The sequence below is a fragment of the Schistocerca cancellata genome, chromosome 1 (genome assembly GCF_023864275.1).
Source record: "Schistocerca cancellata isolate TAMUIC-IGC-003103 chromosome 1, iqSchCanc2.1, whole genome shotgun sequence".
Taxonomy (NCBI): Eukaryota; Metazoa; Arthropoda; class Insecta; order Orthoptera; family Acrididae; genus Schistocerca; species Schistocerca cancellata.
The window spans coordinates 194,472,171-194,484,728 of record NC_064626.1 but is presented as its reverse complement, the minus strand read 5'-3'; the positions used below and the strand labels follow the sequence as shown (position 1 = coordinate 194,484,728).

The following is a 12,558-nucleotide window of genomic DNA, read 5'->3' as shown; positions in this document are numbered from 1 at the left end:
TCCTCTGACCGCCGTGCGGCGTCGGTAGCGTGGCCGAGCGGTCTAAGGCGCTGGTTTCAGGCACCAGTCTCCTCGGAGGCGTGGGTTCGAATCCCACCGCTGCCAATGTTTTCTGTCTCGAAAGCCGGAGCACTGACTACCCGCGACGAAACAGCGCAGCAAGCCGTGAGCGTCTCTTTCTTAAATTGTCGCAGCACAGTGCGCGGTGCAACGACATGATCCACAGGCGCAGTTTGGTGTCATGATGGCTGGCGTTCGTCTCCACGAAATGTGTCCCGAGCATGCCGTTGTACAAAGTGGGAGCGTCTATGTTTACAGTTGTCGTTAAGTAGCGTGCGTATGGCTTGCTGTGTTCGCTGGAGGAGCCCCTGTGCCGTTGTCCGGTGTGGTCTAGTGGCTAGGATACCTGGCTCTCACCCAGGAGGCCCGGGTTCGATTCCCGGTACCGGAAATGCGCATTTTGTTGCTCCTCTTATGCGACTTGGGCCGACTTAGCTCGGCTGACGCTTGCAGAAAACTACGTTAAGTACGATTCGGCGTGACAAGTGACGGCGAGAGCGATGCGACATCTGTCCACCTCTTATCGAGGCACATACCTGTGGTCAACAGACTTGGAGGACTGCAAGACATTGCCACGGGGGTTGAATGCAGCTAACCACACTGCTTGGTGTCCTAACAGCGCAGACACGTTCGTTTGCCAGTATACATATAATGGAGATCGCGTCTGACACAGCTGTGGGGAGACGCAGTGGTGTGTGGGCCGAGCTTTGCTGTTCATGGCCACTTGCAGTCGCGAGAACTGCTATCGGCGGTGCTTCCGTGGCCGTGATCGTCTAGTGGTTAGGACATTGCGTTGTGGCCGCAATAACCCAGGTTCGAATCCTGGTCACGGCAATTTTTAAACTTTTTGCCTTGCTGTCGCTGCAGTGACGATTGTGACTCAGTGTTTGAAAACACGGTGCCCTCTTGATTTTTCACTCATGTTCCGCAGGCTGCAGGTGGCACTACCAATTCATTATCAACACGTAATGCCGCCGCGCCAGAGCGCGGGCAGCTGCCTGTGTAGTGAATCTCTATTCGAAGAAGGCATTTGTTTGAGGTGCAATGGATGAGCAGCCAGTCACAGCAGAACAGGAAGCTGTGTCGTGGACTGTTTCTACAAAAGCGAAGAACACTGGCACAGGTAGCGTGGCCGAGCGGTCTAAGGCGCTGGTTTAAGGCACCAGTCTCTTCGGAGGCGTGGGTTCGAATCCCACCGCTGCCAATTTTTTCTCGTTTTTTGTGCCATTGCGGTGTTTTCTCGTGGGGTAGAACGCAGCTCCTCTGACCGCCGTGCGGCGTCGGTAGCGTGGCCGAGCGGTCTAAGGCGCTGGTTTCAGGCACCAGTCTCCTCGGAGGCGTGGGTTCGAATCCCACCGCTGCCAATGTTTTCTGTCTCGAAAGCCGGAGCACTGACTACCCGCGACGAAACAGCGCAGCAAGCCGTGAGCGTCTCTTTCTTAAATTGTCGCAGCACAGTGCGCGGTGCAACGACATGATCCACAGGCGCAGTTTGGTGTCATGATGGCTGGCGTTCGTCTCCACGAAATGTGTCCCGAGCATGCCGTTGTACAAAGTGGGAGCGTCTATGTTTACAGTTGTCGTTAAGTAGCGTGCGTATGGCTTGCTGTGTTCGCTGGAGGAGCCCCTGTGCCGTTGTCCGGTGTGGTCTAGTGGCTAGGATACCTGGCTCTCACCCAGGAGGCCCGGGTTCGATCCCCGGTACGGGAAATGCGCATTTTGTTGCTCCTCTTATGCGACTTGGCCCGACTTAGCTCGGCTGACGCTTGCAGAAAACTACGTTAAGTACGATTCGGCGTGACAAGTGACGGCGAGAGCGATGCGACATCTGTCCACCTCTTATCGAGGCACATACCTGTGGTCAACAGACTTGGAGGACTGCAAGACATTGCCACGGGGGTTGAATGCAGCTAACCACACTGCTTGGTGTCCTAACAGCGCAGACACGTTCGTTTGCCAGTATACATATAATGGAGATCGCGTCTGACACAGCTGTGGGGAGACGCAGTGATGTGTGGGCCGAGCTTTGCTGTTCATGGCCACTTGCAGTCGCGAGAACTGCTATCGGCGGTGCTTCCGTGGCCGTGATCGTCTAGTGGTTAGGACATTGCGTTGTGGCCGCAATAACCCAGGTTCGAATCCTGGTCACGGCAATTTTTAAACTTTTTGCCTTGCTGTCGCTGCAGCGACGATTGTGACTCAGTGTTTGAAAACACGGTGCCCTCTTGATTTTTCACTCATGTTCCGCAGGCTGCAGGTGGCACTACCAATTCATTATCAACACGTAATGCCGCCGCGCCAGAGCGCGGGCAGCTGCCTGTGTAGTGAATCTCTATTCGAAGAAGGCATTTGTTTGAGGTGCAATGGATGAGCAGCCAGTCACAGCAGAACAGGAAGCTGTGTCGTGGACTGTTTCTACAAAAGCGAAGAACACTGGCACAGGTAGCGTGGCCGAGCGGTCTAAGGCGCTGGTTTAAGGCACCAGTCTCTTCGGAGGCGTGGGTTCGAATCCCACCGCTGCCAATTTTTTCTCGTTTTTTGTGCCATTGCGGTGTTTTCTCGTGGGGTAGAACGCAGCTCCTCTGACCGCCGTGCGGCGTCGGTAGCGTGGCCGAGCGGTCTAAGGCGCTGGTTTCAGGCACCAGTCTCCTCGGAGGCGTGGGTTCGAATCCCACCGCTGCCAATGTTTTCTGTCTCGAAAGCCGGAGCACTGACTACCCGCGACGAAACAGCGCAGCAAGCCGTGAGCGTCTCTTTCTTAAATTGTCGCAGCACAGTGCGCGGTGCAACGACATGATCCACAGGCGCAGTTTGGTGTCATGATGGCTGGCGTTCGTCTCCACGAAATGTGTCCCGAGCATGCCGTTGTACAAAGTGGGAGCGTCTATGTTTACAGTTGTCGTTAAGTAGCGTGCGTATGGCTTGCTGTGTTCGCTGGAGGAGCCCCTGTGCCGTTGTCCGGTGTGGTCTAGTGGCTAGGATACCTGGCTCTCACCCAGGAGGCCCGGGTTCGATTCCCGGTACCGGAAATGCGCATTTTGTTGCTCCTCTTATGCGACTTGGGCCGACTTAGCTCGGCTGACGCTTGCAGAAAACTACGTTAAGTACGATTCGGCGTGACAAGTGACGGCGAGAGCGATGCGACATCTGTCCACCTCTTATCGAGGCACATACCTGTGGTCAACAGACTTGGAGGACTGCAAGACATTGCCACGGGGGTTGAATGCAGCTAACCACACTGCTTGGTGTCCTAACAGCGCAGACACGTTCGTTTGCCAGTATACATATAATGGAGATCGCGTCTGACACAGCTGTGGGGAGACGCAGTGGTGTGTGGGCCGAGCTTTGCTGTTCATGGCCACTTGCAGTCGCGAGAACTGCTATCGGCGGTGCTTCCGTGGCCGTGATCGTCTAGTGGTTAGGACATTGCGTTGTGGCCGCAATAACCCAGGTTCGAATCCTGGTCACGGCAATTTTTAAACTTTTTGCCTTGCTGTCGCTGCAGTGACGATTGTGACTCAGTGTTTGAAAACACGGTGCCCTCTTGATTTTTCACTCATGTTCCGCAGGCTGCAGGTGGCACTACCAATTCATTATCAACACGTAATGCCGCCGCGCCAGAGCGCGGGCAGCTGCCTGTGTAGTGAATCTCTATTCGAAGAAGGCATTTGTTTGAGGTGCAATGGATGAGCAGCCAGTCACAGCAGAACAGGAAGCTGTGTCGTGGACTGTTTCTACAAAAGCGAAGAACACTGGCACAGGTAGCGTGGCCGAGCGGTCTAAGGCGCTGGTTTAAGGCACCAGTCTCTTCGGAGGCGTGGGTTCGAATCCCACCGCTGCCAATTTTTTCTCGTTTTTTGTGCCATTGCGGTGTTTTCTCGTGGGGTAGAACGCAGCTCCTCTGACCGCCGTGCGGCGTCGGTAGCGTGGCCGAGCGGTCTAAGGCGCTGGTTTCAGGCACCAGTCTCCTCGGAGGCGTGGGTTCGAATCCCACCGCTGCCAATGTTTTCTGTCTCGAAAGCCGGAGCACTGACTACCCGCGACGAAACAGCGCAGCAAGCCGTGAGCGTCTCTTTCTTAAATTGTCGCAGCACAGTGCGCGGTGCAACGACATGATCCACAGGCGCAGTTTGGTGTCATGATGGCTGGCGTTCGTCTCCACGAAATGTGTCCCGAGCATGCCGTTGTACAAAGTGGGAGCGTCTATGTTTACAGTTGTCGTTAAGTAGCGTGCGTATGGCTTGCTGTGTTCGCTGGAGGAGCCCCTGTGCCGTTGTCCGGTGTGGTCTAGTGGCTAGGATACCTGGCTCTCACCCAGGAGGCCCGGGTTCGATTCCCGGTACCGGAAATGCGCATTTTGTTGCTCCTCTTATGCGACTTGGCCCGACTTAGCTCGGCTGACGCTTGCAGAAAACTACGTTAAGTACGATTCGGCGTGACAAGTGACGGCGAGAGCGATGCGACATCTGTCCACCTCTTATCGAGGCACATACCTGTGGTCAACAGACTTGGAGGACTGCAAGACATTGCCACGGGGGTTGAATGCAGCTAACCACACTGCTTGGTGTCCTAACAGCGCAGACACGTTCGTTTGCCAGTATACATATAATGGAGATCGCGTCTGACACAGCTGTGGGGAGACGCAGTGGTGTGTGGGCCGAGCTTTGCTGTTCATGGCCACTTGCAGTCGCGAGAACTGCTATCGGCGGTGCTTCCGTGGCCGTGATCGTCTAGTGGTTAGGACATTGCGTTGTGGCCGCAATAACCCAGGTTCGAATCCTGGTCACGGCAATTTTTAAACTTTTTGCCTTGCTGTCGCTGCAGTGACGATTGTGACTCAGTGTTTGAAAACACGGTGCCCTCTTGATTTTTCACTCATGTTCCGCAGGCTGCAGGTGGCACTACCAATTCATTATCAACACGTAATGCCGCCGCGCCAGAGCGCGGGCAGCTGCCTGTGTAGTGAATCTCTATTCGAAGAAGGCATTTGTTTGAGGTGCAATGGATGAGCAGCCAGTCACAGCAGAACAGGAAGCTGTGTCGTGGACTGTTTCTACAAAAGCGAAGAACACTGGCACAGGTACCGTGGCCGAGCGGTCTAAGGCGCTGGTTTAAGGCACCAGTCTCTTCGGAGGCGTGGGTTCGAATCCCACCGCTGCCAATTTTTTCTCGTTTTTTGTGCCATTGCGGTGTTTTCTCGTGGGGTAGAACGCAGCTCCTCTGACCGCCGTGCGGCGTCGGTAGCGTGGCCGAGCGGTCTAAGGCGCTGGTTTCAGGCACCAGTCTCCTCGGAGGCGTGGGTTCGAATCCCACCGCTGCCAATGTTTTCTGTCTCGAAAGCCGGAGCACTGACTACCCGCGACGAAACAGCGCAGCAAGCCGTGAGCGTCTCTTTCTTAAATTGTCGCAGCACAGTGCGCGGTGCAACGACATGATCCACAGGCGCAGTTTGGTGTCATGATGGCTGGCGTTCGTCTCCACGAAATGTGTCCCGAGCATGCCGTTGTACAAAGTGGGAGCGTCTATGTTTACAGTTGTCGTTAAGTAGCGTGCGTATGGCTTGCTGTGTTCGCTGGAGGAGCCCCTGTGCCGTTGTCCGGTGTGGTCTAGTGGCTAGGATACCTGGCTCTCACCCAGGAGGCCCGGGTTCGATTCCCGGTACCGGAAATGCGCATTTTGTTGCTCCTCTTATGCGACTTGGCCCGACTTAGCTCGACTGACGCTCCGCTGACGCTTGCAGAAAACTACGTTAAGTACGATTCGGCGTGACAAGTGACGGCGAGAGCGATGCGACATCTGTCCACCTCTTATCGAGGCACATACCTGTGGTCAACAGACTTGGAGGACTGCAAGACATTGCCACGGGGGTTGAATGCAGCTAACCACACTGCTTGGTGTCCTAACAGCGCAGACACGTTCGTTTGCCAGTATACATATAATGGAGATCGCGTCTGACACAGCTGTGGGGAGACGCAGTGGTGTGTGGGCCGAGCTTTGCTGTTCATGGCCACTTGCAGTCGCGAGAACTGCTATCGGCGGTGCTTCCGTGGCCGTGATCGTCTAGTGGTTAGGACATTGCGTTGTGGCCGCAATAACCCAGGTTCGAATCCTGGTCACGGCAATTTTTAAACTTTTTGCCTTGCTGTCGCTGCAGTGACGATTGTGACTCAGTGTTTGAAAACACGGTGCCCTCTTGATTTTTCACTCATGTTCCGCAGGCTGCAGGTGGCACTACCAATTCATTATCAACACGTAATGCCGCCGCGCCAGAGCGCGGGCAGCTGCCTGTGTAGTGAATCTCTATTCGAAGAAGGCATTTGTTTGAGGTGCAATGGATGAGCAGCCAGTCACAGCAGAACAGGAAGCTGTGTCGTGGACTGTTTCTACAAAAGCGAAGAACACTGGCACAGGTACCGTGGCCGAGCGGTCTAAGGCGCTGGTTTAAGGCACCAGTCTCTTCGGAGGCGTGGGTTCGAATCCCACCGCTGCCAATTTTTTCTCGTTTTTTGTGCCATTGCGGTGTTTTCTCGTGGGGTAGAACGCAGCTCCTCTGACCGCCGTGCGGCGCTGTCTTGTGACAGCGAGAGCGAGAGCACCAGCAGCAGCACAGTACTGTTTGTATAAAGCGTTTATTTTGCATTTTGTTTACGACCTTCCACTAAGGAAGGGATTCTATTTGTGTTTATCTGCTCTGCATAGTAACTAACAGTTCTTGATAAAACTTTACGTAGTTTTCGTGTTAGATTTCTTAGTGTTTTCTTGATCGTTTAGAACAGAAAGCGCCCTAAAACCGTCATTTGTTTGTTTCGCGGCCGTTAGCCACTAGTCACTTGAATCAGCAGTTGTCTTGTGACAGCGAGAGCGAGAGCACCAGCAGCAGCACAGTACTGTTTGTATAAAGCGTTTATTTTGCATTTTGTTTACGACCTTCCACTAAGGAAGGGATTCTATTTGTGTTTATCTGCTCTGCATAGTAACTAACAGTTCTTGATAAAACTTTACGTAGTTTTCGTGTTAGATTTCTTAGTGTTTTCTTGATCGTTTAGAACAGAAAGCGCCCTAAAACCGTCATTTGTTTGTTTCGCGGCCGTTAGCCACTAGTCACTTGAATCAGCAGTTGTCTTGTGACAGCGAGAGCGAGAGCACCAGCAGCAGCACAGTACTGTTTGTATAAAGCGTTTTTGTACTTATTTGCTGCGCTTAGCTTTTAAATAGTTTTTTCTGGGAAAACCTAGCGTAGTTTTCGCGTCTCGTATTTCAGTGAGTGTTTCTTGATTATCAGAGTAGCTCATCAGAAGATTATCTTGGGAATTTGTCACCGTATAGGGTAGGGTAAACATAGTCATGTGTAGGGACTGTGGTTGTTGTGAGCGGACGCAAGGAGAATTGGCCACTCTTCTGGGGCAGGTGGAGGCTTTGTCTGTTAGGCTCATCGAGCTCGAGGCGCAGGCGTCGGCTCGTAGTGGCGTTGGGGCAACTGTGGTGAGACCTATGCCTACTTCGGTGGCCTTGGAATCACATGGAACCCCTGATGTCGCTGCGTCTTCCGGCAGTGAGCATCTTACCGGTCAGCCATCACTCCAGGGTGAATGGCGGACAGTGGTGGGCTCTCGCGTGCCTGGCCGAAAGGCGAAGGTGGGATCTGGCCGCGTGGCAGCTGCCTTACCCCTTTCCAACAGGTACGGGGTGCTTCCTAGTGGTGATGACATCGTTTCCGAGCCACCACAGGATGCCTCGCCTGTTGGGCCAGTGGCCGATTCTCCGGCAAGGTCCCGACAGTCACAGAGGGCGGGCCTATTAGTTATAGGGAGCTCCAACGTTAGGCGGGTTATGGAGCCCCTCAGGAAAATAGCGGGTAGGTCGGGGAAGAATGCCAGTGTGCACTCGGTGTGCTTGCCGGGGGGTCTCGTCCGTAATGTGGAGGAGGCCCTTCCGGCAGCTATTGAACGCACTGGGTGTGACCGGCTGCAGATAGTAGCACATGTTGGAACGAATGACGCCTGCCGCTTGGGTTCTGAGGCCATCCTTGGTTCCTTCCGGCGGCTGGCTGATTTGGTGAAGACAACCAGCATCGCACGCGGAGTGCAAGCTGAGCTTAATATCTGCAGCATAGTGCCCAGAGTCGATCGCGGTCCTCTGGTTTGGAGCCGTGTGGAGGGTCTAAACCAGAGGCTCAGACGACTCTGCGACTATAATGGTTGCAAATTCATCGACCTCCGTTATTGGGTGGAGAACTGTAGGGCCCCCCTAGACAGGTCAGGCGTGCACTACACACCGGAAGCAGCTACTAGGGTAGCAGAGTACGTGTGGCGTGCACACGGGGGTTTTTTAGGTTAGAGGGACCCCCCCTTGGGCGAAACGATAAAATACCTGACGGCTTACCAGAGAGGACATTATCATCGTTGATAAAAAACGTCCGTCCTCAGAGACCAAAAACAGGAAAAGTTAACGTAATATTGGTAAACTGCAGGAGTATCCAGGGCAAGGTTCCTGAATTAGTATCTCTTATTGAAGGAAATAGTGCGCATATAGTATTAGGAACAGAAAGTTGGTTAAAACCGGAAGTGAACAGTAACGAAATCCTAGACACAGAATGGAATATATACCGCAAGGATAGGATAAACGCCAATGGTGGAGGAGTATTTATAGCAGTAAAGAATTCAATAATATCCAGTGAAGTTATTAGCGAATGCGAATGTGAAATAATCTGGGTTAAGCTAAGTATCAAAGGTGGGTCAGATATGATAGTCGGATGCTTCTATAGACCACCTGCATCAGCAACCGTAGTAGTTGAGCGCCTCAGAGAGAACCTGCAGAACGTCGTGAAGAAGTTTCGTGATCATACTATTGTAATAGGGGGAGACTTCAATCTACCAGGTATAGAATGGGATAGTCACACAATCAGAACTGGAGCCAGGGACAGAGACTCTTGTGACATTATCCTGACTGCCTTGTCCGAGAATTACTTCGAGCAGATAGTTAGAGAACCAACTCGTGAAGCTAACGTTTTAGACCTCATAGCAACAAATAGACCGGAACTTTTCGACTCCGTGAATGTAGAAGAGGGTATCAGTGATCATAAGTCAGTGGTTGCATCAATGACTACAAGTGTAATAAGAAATGCCAAGAAAGGAAGGAAAATATATCTGCTTAACAAGAGTGATAGGGCACAAATCGCAGAATATCTGAGTGACCACCATCAAACGCTCATTTCTGAGGAAGAGGATGTGGAACAAAAATGGAAAAAATTCAGAAACATCGTCCAGTACGCCTTAGATAAGTTCGTACCGACTAAGGTCCAAAGCGAGGGGAAAGATCCACCGTGGTATAACAATCATGTACGAAAGGTACTACGGAAACAAAGAAAGCTTCATCATAGGTTTAAGAGTAGTCGAATCATAGCTGATAAGGAAAAGCTGAACGAAGCGAAAAAGAGCGTAAAGAGAGCAATGAGAGAAGCATTCAACGAATTCGAACATAAAACATTGGCAAACAATCTAAACAAGAACCCTAAAAAGTTTTGGTCATATGTAAAATCGGTAAGCGGATCTAAATCCCCTATTCAGTCACTCGTTGACCACGATGGCACCGAAACAGAGGACGACCGAAGAAAGGCAGAAATACTGAATTCAGTGTTCCGAAACTGTTTCACTGCGGAAAATCGTAACACGGTCCCTGACTTCAGCCGTCGCACGGACGCCAAAATGGAAAATATTGAAATAAACGATATCGGAATTGAAAAACAACTGCTATCACTTAGTAGCGGAAAAGCATCCGGACCAGACGAGATACCCTTAAGATTCTACAGTGATTATGCTAAAGAACTTGCCCCCTTTCTATCAGCAATTTATCGTAGATCGCTGGAAGAACGTAAAGTACCTAGCGACTGGAAGAAAGCGCAGGTCGTTCCCATTTTCAAGAAGGGTCATAAATCAGATGCGAATAATTATAGGCCTATTTCGCTTACGTCAATCTGTTGTAGAATAATGGAACATGTTTTGTGTTCTCGTATTATGACGTTCTTAGATAATACAAATCTCCTTCATCATAACCAACATGGATTCCGCAAACAGAGATCATGTGAAACTCAGCTCGCCCTATTTGCCCAAGAAATTCACAGTGCCGTAGACACTGGCGAGCAGATTGATGCCGTATTCCTGGACTTCAGGAAGGCATTTGATACGGTTCCGCACTTACGTTTAATGAAAAAAATACGAGCTTACGGAATATCGGACCAGGTTTGTGATTGGATTCAGGATTTCCTAGAAGAAAGAACACAACATGTCATTCTTAACGGTTCAAAATCTGCAGATGTAGAGGTAATTTCGGGAGTACCGCAAGGAAGCGTGATAGGACCTTTATTGTTTACAATATACATAAATGACTTAGTTGACAACATCGGTAGCTCCGTGAGGCTATTTGCAGATGACACGGTTGTCTACAAGAAAGTAGCAACATCAGAAGACTCGTACGTACTCCAGGAAGACCTGCAGAGGATTAATGCATGGTGCGACAGCTGGCAGCTTTCCCTAAACGTAGATAAATGTAATATAATGCGCATACATAGGGGCAGAAATCCATTCCAGTACGATTATGCCATAGGTGGTAAATCATTGGAAGCGGTAACGACCGTAAAATACTTAGGAGTTACTATCCGGAGCGATCTGAAGTGGAATGATCACATAAAACAAATAGTGGGAAAAGCAGGCGCCAGGCTGAGATTCATAGGAAGAATTCTAAGAAAATGTGACTCATCGACGAAAGAAGTAGCTTACAAAACGCTTGTTCGTCCGATTCTTGAGTATTGCTCATCAGTATGGGACCCTTACCAGGTTGGATTAATAGAAGAGATAGACATGATCCAGCGAAAAGCAGCGCGATTCGTCATGGGGACATTTAGTCAGCGCGAGAGCGTTACGGAGATGCTGAACAAGCTCCAGTGGCGGACACTTCAAGAAAGGCGTTACGCAATACGGAGAGGTTTATTATCGAAATTACGAGAGAGCACATTCCGGGAAGAGATGGGCAACATATTACTACCGCCCACATATATCTCGCGTAATGATCACAACGAAAAGATCCGAGAAATTAGAGCAAATACGGAGACTTACAAGCAGTCGTTCTTCCCACGCACAATTCGTGAATGGAACAGGGAAGGGGGGATCAGATAGTGGTACAATAAGTACCCTCCGCCACACACCGTAAGGTGGCTCGCGGAGTATAGATGTAGATGTAGATGTAGGTAGCGTGGCCGAGCGGTCTAAGGCGCTGGTTTCAGGCACCAGTCTCCTCGGAGGCGTGGGTTCGAATCCCACCGCTGCCAATGTTTTCTGTCTCGAAAGCCGGAGCACTGACTACCCGCGACGAAACAGCGCAGCAAGCCGTGAGCGTCTCTTTCTTAAATTGTCGCAGCACAGTGCGCGGTGCAACGACATGATCCACAGGCGCAGTTTGGTGTCATGATGGCTGGCGTTCGTCTCCACGAAATGTGTCCCGAGCATGCCGTTGTACAAAGTGGGAGCGTCTATGTTTACAGTTGTCGTTAAGTAGCGTGCGTATGGCTTGCTGTGTTCGCTGGAGGAGCCCCTGTGCCGTTGTCCGGTGTGGTCTAGTGGCTAGGATACCTGGCTCTCACCCAGGAGGCCCGGGTTCGATTCCCGGTACCGGAAATGCGCATTTTGTTGCTCCTCTTATGCGACTTGGCCCGACTTAGCTCGACTGACGCTCCGCTGACGCTTGCAGAAAACTACGTTAAGTACGATTCGGCGTGACAAGTGACGGCGAGAGCGATGCGACATCTGTCCACCTCTTATCGAGGCACATACCTGTGGTCAACAGACTTGGAGGACTGCAAGACATTGCCACGGGGGTTGAATGCAGCTAACCACACTGCTTGGTGTCCTAACAGCGCAGACACGTTCGTTTGCCAGTATACATATAATGGAGATCGCGTCTGACACAGCTGTGGGGAGACGCAGTGGTGTGTGGGCCGAGCTTTGCTGTTCATGGCCACTTGCAGTCGCGAGAACTGCTATCGGCGGTGCTTCCGTGGCCGTGATCGTCTAGTGGTTAGGACATTGCGTTGTGGCCGCAATAACCCAGGTTCGAATCCTGGTCACGGCAATTTTTAAACTTTTTGCCTTGCTGTCGCTGCAGTGACGATTGTGACTCAGTGTTTGAAAACACGGTGCCCTCTTGATTTTTCACTCATGTTCCGCAGGCTGCAGGTGGCACTACCAATTCATTATCAACACGTAATGCCGCCGCGCCAGAGCGCGGGCAGCTGCCTGTGTAGTGAATCTCTATTCGAAGAAGGCATTTGTTTGAGGTGCAATGGATGAGCAGCCAGTCACAGCAGAACAGGAAGCTGTGTCGTGGACTGTTTCTACAAAAGCGAAGAACACTGGCACAGGTAGCGTGGCCGAGCGGTCTAAGGCGCTGGTTTAAGGCACCAGTCTCTTCGGAGGCGTGGGTTCGAATCCCACCGCTGCCAATTTT

At 51.5% G+C, this 12,558-nt stretch overlaps 24 non-coding genes across 24 annotated transcripts; all 24 read left to right on the top strand.

The window, feature by feature from the left end:
• The first annotated feature begins 23 nt into the window (after positions 1-23).
• Positions 24-105, top strand: Trnal-cag (transfer RNA leucine (anticodon CAG)). Its single transcript has one exon. It is a non-coding gene; the product is annotated as a tRNA-Leu (tRNA).
• A 274-nt stretch (positions 106-379) lies between these two features.
• On the top strand, positions 380-451 carry Trnae-cuc (transfer RNA glutamic acid (anticodon CUC)). Its single transcript has one exon. It is a non-coding gene; the product is annotated as a tRNA-Glu (tRNA).
• Positions 452-822: 371 nt separating this feature from the next.
• Trnah-gug (transfer RNA histidin (anticodon GUG)) lies at positions 823-894 on the top strand. The gene has a single exon. It is a non-coding gene; the product is annotated as a tRNA-His (tRNA).
• A 288-nt stretch (positions 895-1,182) lies between these two features.
• On the top strand, positions 1,183-1,264 carry Trnal-aag (transfer RNA leucine (anticodon AAG)). The gene has a single exon. It is a non-coding gene; the product is annotated as a tRNA-Leu (tRNA).
• A 78-nt stretch (positions 1,265-1,342) lies between these two features.
• Positions 1,343-1,424, top strand: Trnal-cag (transfer RNA leucine (anticodon CAG)). Its single transcript has one exon. It is a non-coding gene; the product is annotated as a tRNA-Leu (tRNA).
• Positions 1,425-1,698: 274 nt separating this feature from the next.
• Trnae-cuc (transfer RNA glutamic acid (anticodon CUC)) lies at positions 1,699-1,770 on the top strand. The gene has a single exon. It is a non-coding gene; the product is annotated as a tRNA-Glu (tRNA).
• A 371-nt stretch (positions 1,771-2,141) lies between these two features.
• Trnah-gug (transfer RNA histidin (anticodon GUG)) lies at positions 2,142-2,213 on the top strand. The gene has a single exon. It is a non-coding gene; the product is annotated as a tRNA-His (tRNA).
• Positions 2,214-2,501: 288 nt separating this feature from the next.
• Positions 2,502-2,583, top strand: Trnal-aag (transfer RNA leucine (anticodon AAG)). Its single transcript has one exon. It is a non-coding gene; the product is annotated as a tRNA-Leu (tRNA).
• Positions 2,584-2,661: 78 nt separating this feature from the next.
• Positions 2,662-2,743, top strand: Trnal-cag (transfer RNA leucine (anticodon CAG)). The gene has a single exon. It is a non-coding gene; the product is annotated as a tRNA-Leu (tRNA).
• A 274-nt stretch (positions 2,744-3,017) lies between these two features.
• On the top strand, positions 3,018-3,089 carry Trnae-cuc (transfer RNA glutamic acid (anticodon CUC)). Its single transcript has one exon. It is a non-coding gene; the product is annotated as a tRNA-Glu (tRNA).
• Positions 3,090-3,460: 371 nt separating this feature from the next.
• Trnah-gug (transfer RNA histidin (anticodon GUG)) lies at positions 3,461-3,532 on the top strand. The gene has a single exon. It is a non-coding gene; the product is annotated as a tRNA-His (tRNA).
• A 288-nt stretch (positions 3,533-3,820) lies between these two features.
• On the top strand, positions 3,821-3,902 carry Trnal-aag (transfer RNA leucine (anticodon AAG)). The gene has a single exon. It is a non-coding gene; the product is annotated as a tRNA-Leu (tRNA).
• Positions 3,903-3,980: 78 nt separating this feature from the next.
• On the top strand, positions 3,981-4,062 carry Trnal-cag (transfer RNA leucine (anticodon CAG)). Its single transcript has one exon. It is a non-coding gene; the product is annotated as a tRNA-Leu (tRNA).
• A 274-nt stretch (positions 4,063-4,336) lies between these two features.
• Trnae-cuc (transfer RNA glutamic acid (anticodon CUC)) lies at positions 4,337-4,408 on the top strand. Its single transcript has one exon. It is a non-coding gene; the product is annotated as a tRNA-Glu (tRNA).
• A 371-nt stretch (positions 4,409-4,779) lies between these two features.
• On the top strand, positions 4,780-4,851 carry Trnah-gug (transfer RNA histidin (anticodon GUG)). Its single transcript has one exon. It is a non-coding gene; the product is annotated as a tRNA-His (tRNA).
• Positions 4,852-5,139: 288 nt separating this feature from the next.
• Positions 5,140-5,221, top strand: Trnal-aag (transfer RNA leucine (anticodon AAG)). The gene has a single exon. It is a non-coding gene; the product is annotated as a tRNA-Leu (tRNA).
• A 78-nt stretch (positions 5,222-5,299) lies between these two features.
• Trnal-cag (transfer RNA leucine (anticodon CAG)) lies at positions 5,300-5,381 on the top strand. The gene has a single exon. It is a non-coding gene; the product is annotated as a tRNA-Leu (tRNA).
• A 274-nt stretch (positions 5,382-5,655) lies between these two features.
• Positions 5,656-5,727, top strand: Trnae-cuc (transfer RNA glutamic acid (anticodon CUC)). Its single transcript has one exon. It is a non-coding gene; the product is annotated as a tRNA-Glu (tRNA).
• Positions 5,728-6,109: 382 nt separating this feature from the next.
• Positions 6,110-6,181, top strand: Trnah-gug (transfer RNA histidin (anticodon GUG)). The gene has a single exon. It is a non-coding gene; the product is annotated as a tRNA-His (tRNA).
• Positions 6,182-6,469: 288 nt separating this feature from the next.
• Positions 6,470-6,551, top strand: Trnal-aag (transfer RNA leucine (anticodon AAG)). Its single transcript has one exon. It is a non-coding gene; the product is annotated as a tRNA-Leu (tRNA).
• A 4,750-nt stretch (positions 6,552-11,301) lies between these two features.
• On the top strand, positions 11,302-11,383 carry Trnal-cag (transfer RNA leucine (anticodon CAG)). Its single transcript has one exon. It is a non-coding gene; the product is annotated as a tRNA-Leu (tRNA).
• A 274-nt stretch (positions 11,384-11,657) lies between these two features.
• Trnae-cuc (transfer RNA glutamic acid (anticodon CUC)) lies at positions 11,658-11,729 on the top strand. Its single transcript has one exon. It is a non-coding gene; the product is annotated as a tRNA-Glu (tRNA).
• Positions 11,730-12,111: 382 nt separating this feature from the next.
• On the top strand, positions 12,112-12,183 carry Trnah-gug (transfer RNA histidin (anticodon GUG)). The gene has a single exon. It is a non-coding gene; the product is annotated as a tRNA-His (tRNA).
• A 288-nt stretch (positions 12,184-12,471) lies between these two features.
• Positions 12,472-12,553, top strand: Trnal-aag (transfer RNA leucine (anticodon AAG)). The gene has a single exon. It is a non-coding gene; the product is annotated as a tRNA-Leu (tRNA).
• The last annotated feature ends 5 nt before the right edge of the window (positions 12,554-12,558 follow it).